Raw genomic sequence first — 4,708 nt, forward strand, 5'->3', positions numbered from 1 at the left:
CGATCCTCCTGCCTCAGCCTCCTGAGTGCTGGGATTACAGGCATGCGCCACCGCGCCCGGCAATGTTTCTGTTTTAATAATTAGATCTTTGATCCATTTTGAATTTAGTTTAGTGCATGATGGAGGATATGGGTCCAATTTTAATCTTCAGCTTGTGCAGAGCCAGTTTTTCCAGCACGATTTGTTAAAGAGGCATCTTTCTTTCAGTGAATGCGTTTGGCACTTTTGTCAAAGATAAGGTGGTTGAGGATGTCTGGAGTTGTTTCTGCATCTTCTAATCTGTTTCATTGACCCCTGAGTCTGTTTTTTTGACATTACCATGCTGTTTTTCTCACAATGGCTTTGTAGTATAATTTCAAGTCAGGGATTGTAATGCTCCTGGCCTTGCCTTTGTTGCCCGGAATTGCCTTTGCTATTTTAGGTCTCTTCTGGTTCCAAATGAATTTTAGGATTGTTTTTTCTAATTCTGTGAGATATGTTGTTGGAATTTTGATCAGAATTGCATTGACTCTGTATAACAATTTTGGAAGTATGGCCATTTTCACTACATTTCTGGCTCTTATTGACTGTATTTTTGGAGGGAATTTTATTGTAATAAATATACTTAAAATTTATGCCTAACAATTTTTTTATCCCTGACCTGACCTATTTCTTTTTTTGTTTTCTTTGGTTTTTCTCCGGTACCGGGAACTGAACTCATGACCTTGCGCTTGCCAGGCAGGCGCTTTGCCGCTGAGCTAAATCCCCAGCCCCTGTCCTGACCTGTTTCTGAGTGCAGTTAGTTTTGGTGGTGTTGACCACAGTTACAGTCACACTGTGCAATTCTCACACCATCATCTCCAAACCTCTTTTCATCTTGCAAAACCCAAACTCGGTACCCTTTAAACACTGACTCCCCATAGCCTGCGCCCGGGCCCTGGCCTCCACTGTTCTTTCTGTCTCCACGATTTTGAATATTTAAATGCTTTCAGTGCCTCATGATTCCTCAGAAGTGGAATCATACAGTATTTGTCTTTTTTCCCTCCACCACCTTTTTTAAAAAATATTTTTTCACTCTTTTTTTTTTTTTTTTTTTTTTTTTTTGAGAAAAGGTCTCGCTATGCAGTTCAGGCTGGACTTGAGCTCACTTTGTAGCCCAGGCTAGTCTTAAACTCGAAGCGATCCTTCTGCCTCAGCCTCCTGAGTGCTGGGATTACAGGTGTGCGCCACCCTGCCTGGTGTTCCGTCATCTTCTTGGCAGAGTGATTGCCCCTGTGGTGACTTGCCGGTCATACTTTGTGACACTGAGCTTCTGTCTCTAAGCTCAGGGACCCGCCTTGCTCCTGACTTCATCTGCCCAGGCAGGTGGCCTGGCATAGTTGCTCTTTGTGGATTCACTGTCCATCCGCTGTGCTGTCCTCGGTGCCTGGCATGCCATAGGGCTTCAGGAAGTATGGCTGGCCCCTGGCCCCATATTTGTGCGTTCCTGATCCGTGTGGGGGCTCCACATCTGTGCACGCAAACAACTGGGGATTCAAAATGTTTAAAAAATTGCCCCTGTACTCAAGTACAGACTTTGTACCTCTCATCATTACTCTCTTGATAGCTCAGTAGAACAGTGATTTCTGCAGCACTGGTGTCACTTGAGGAATTGTAAATGATCTCGGTTTAAAGCACGTGGGGAGATGTGTGCAGATTGCATGTAGGCACTATGTGTTTTATCTGAGGGACCTGAACCCTGGAGGCTCTTGATATTTGCAGAGGTTCTGGACCCATGGCCTGCCAGATACTAAAGGATGTATTTATCGAATAAACCAAAGGAGCTAGAGTCCCTGGGCTTGTGTCCCCATGGTAGATACCAGGGATCTTCCCACTTTATTTGCTTTATTCTATAAGATGTGGGTGGCAGCAGTACTTCCTGCCTAAGATCTGTACGTGTAAAGCCTTGGGACGGTAGCTAGCGTGTAGCAACTGCTCAGTAAACGTTTGCTGCCATCTTACATTTGTAACTTTATTCTCTCTCCTGCTGTCCTCTGGGATCCTCCCGGGAGCATTGGGGACCCACTAGGCCAGGTGTCACACAATGTGGGGCCCAGGACAGGTGTAGAGCCAGCCCCCCGGGGGTGGGGTCCCCTTCTCCTCTGGTAACCTGGTGCAATGATAGCTGGGACAAGGAAGCCACTCCCCAGGCAGCCAACACCATGGGAAGGGCAGGAAGGGCCTGCAGACGTGAGGTTGGCTGACGAGTCCTGGAGGCTGCCTTTGGTTTCTTCTTTCCTCTGGCAGAATGTTCTATCCAAGCTGGGAAAACCTTTTCGTTGTTTGCGCATTGCTGTCAACATTCTCAGTCTCCAGCCTCATCGTCCAGGATTACATGAGTCCTGGGTGGCCCTGACCTTCTGCCTCTCCCCCTGATTGGCCTTTCTAGCCTGTGACTGCTGGGCAGGGAGTAGGGGTCTGAAGAAGAACTGCCTCTCTGTAGGAGCTGTGTGTCTGGCTGCTCATAACCTCTGGCTTTGGTGGCTGCTCCACGCTGTACCGATGGACTTAGACTTCTCAGCTCAGGTGCAGGTCAGAGGTAGGGAGGACCTCGAAGGTAATCTGGTCCAACTCTGGCTTCCAGGCGGCGTGGATCTTTCCCCAGTGTCTCCACAGAGGGAGACCCTGGAGGCCCTTTCAAGTCTTTCAGCCCTAGGCTGTAACTGTGCTGTGGCCCTTGGGTGAGCTTGTGAGGTTTGGCCAGCCTCTGTCTGGATGACGTGTGCTTTATACTGTGGATACGGTGGACAATTTAAGCAGTTGAGGGCATGCACTCTGTGTTCAGGCTGGGTTCAAATCCCAGCTCTGCCACTTGCTATGGTAGCTATATGATGTTGGGCCTGTTCCTTGGTTGTTCTCTGCCTCAGTTTCCTCATCCATACAATGGGAATAATGATAGAACCAATTGGTAGGGATGCAGGGGTGAGTGAGATGGGATTCTTCTTCCAGTCCCTGTGGAAGGGGTATGGAAACAGACACAGCTGGAAATCTGAAGGGCCCTGTACCCCTCCTACTTTCCCCTGCCATGGCTTCTGCCTTTTATCTTGGGGAAGCGATGTTTTCATGGGCCAACCACAGCAGTGTGCCCATGGGTGGGACAGGAGCTGGCAGAATGAGGGAAGATCAGGTGAAGAGAGAGGAAGGTTTTGGAAAGTGGGGAAACTGGCTGTGGGCAGAGGGGGTATGGGTAGGGCCCTCAAGGGGCTGAGGACCCATAAAGGAGCTCAGAGGGTTAGGGTACAGGGCAGAGCTGACGGGGTGAAGAGAAAGTCAGTGGTGGTCCCTGGTGGTTATGGGGGCTGTAGGGGGTGAGGGGAGCATCTGGGGGTACAGGATGATCTGGGGGTGCCTTACAGACCTCAACTTAGGAGATGTGCTGATTCTCCTTGGTCCACTTGGAGGATTTTCTGTCCTGTCCCCAACCTGTCCCATCTCTTCCTGTCCAGCTATCATTGTAGCATCCCTTTACATCTGACTGAGACCCCCCCATAGTTTGGGGACAGGGAGAGCATCTCTTCAAGTAAGTAAAGCAGCCACATGCAGAACTGTGCCCATGATGGCGAGGACTCCACACGCACTCCTGGAGTCCCCATCCAAGTCTGTGGCATGTGACTTGGGGGCTGGGGTGGCAGCATCAGGACCCTGTGTCTGACTTCCAGGATGGGCACGTCCAGCTGCTGTCCAGCTTGGCCACTGAGCATCCTGCATTGCTGCCCCGCCCTGAATCATAGCTGGGCCTCTGTGTGCTGCAGGTCTGCACCCCAGGGTGCCAGGCTCCCCTGGAGGGTGTGCAGCAGGGAGGGCAGCCAGCCTCTCTCTGGGCCCACTGTATTTGTATGGCACCACACGCCGTGCCCTCTACAACTCTGCTCTTGTTGGAGCTTCCCAGGGACTGTGAGCCATGCCAGGACATCCTTGCCTCCTGGCCAGTGCCTGCCACTTTATAGCCACTCATTTAAGCCATGGCACCATGGAGTGAGCCCACCAGCCTTGATTCTGTCTTGGAAACTTGCAATACCCTCTTCTGTCCTCCAGCCCCACCCTTCCCAAGTGTCTCCTCTGACTCCCAAGGAGCTCGTGGGCCTGATTGAGTCTGTCTTTCATTTTGCTTTAACAACTTTATTGAGATATAACTCACGTTCTGCACAATCCGTGCCCTGGAAGTGTATGGCCTGATGGTTTTAGTGTAGGCACAGGGCTGTACCATTAAGTTTTCTAACATTTCCTTCCCCACACACACTGTCCCCCCGCCCAGGCTCTGGAAGCCCCCCAGGTCTCCCCAAGCTCAGCCACAGCCTGTCTTGACCCTGCGCTGCCCTTGGGCCGGGCTGTTGTGCAATTGTTCCCTCTTTTCCATGACTAAACCTCTTGAATGAGCTCTTCACACCCACGGCCTTCACTTTCTCAGATTCAATAAACAGTTCCAAAAAGCTCCTGTGAAGTAGGAAGCCAGAGGTTTGTGTATACATCATCTCATTTAATCCTCACGAGCAGGGAGGTGGAGAGTACTCTCTATTCCAAGACAGAAAGTGACTTGCCCCAAAGGCGTGGCCGGGATCTGAACCCAGTGTTGTGTGTGTCCAGAGTCAGGTCTTTGCTGTGCACCAGTCATCCCTGTGGTGGAGCCAGCTGCGAGTCCAGCTGTTGATCGTCTCACTCATCACTTCCAGGTGCTCCTCGTACTCCACCG

Source organism: Chinchilla lanigera, unplaced genomic scaffold (genome assembly GCF_000276665.1).
Source record: "Chinchilla lanigera isolate Chin_1 unplaced genomic scaffold, ChiLan1.0 scaffold00036, whole genome shotgun sequence".
In the NCBI taxonomy this organism is placed as follows: Eukaryota; Metazoa; Chordata; class Mammalia; order Rodentia; family Chinchillidae; genus Chinchilla; species Chinchilla lanigera.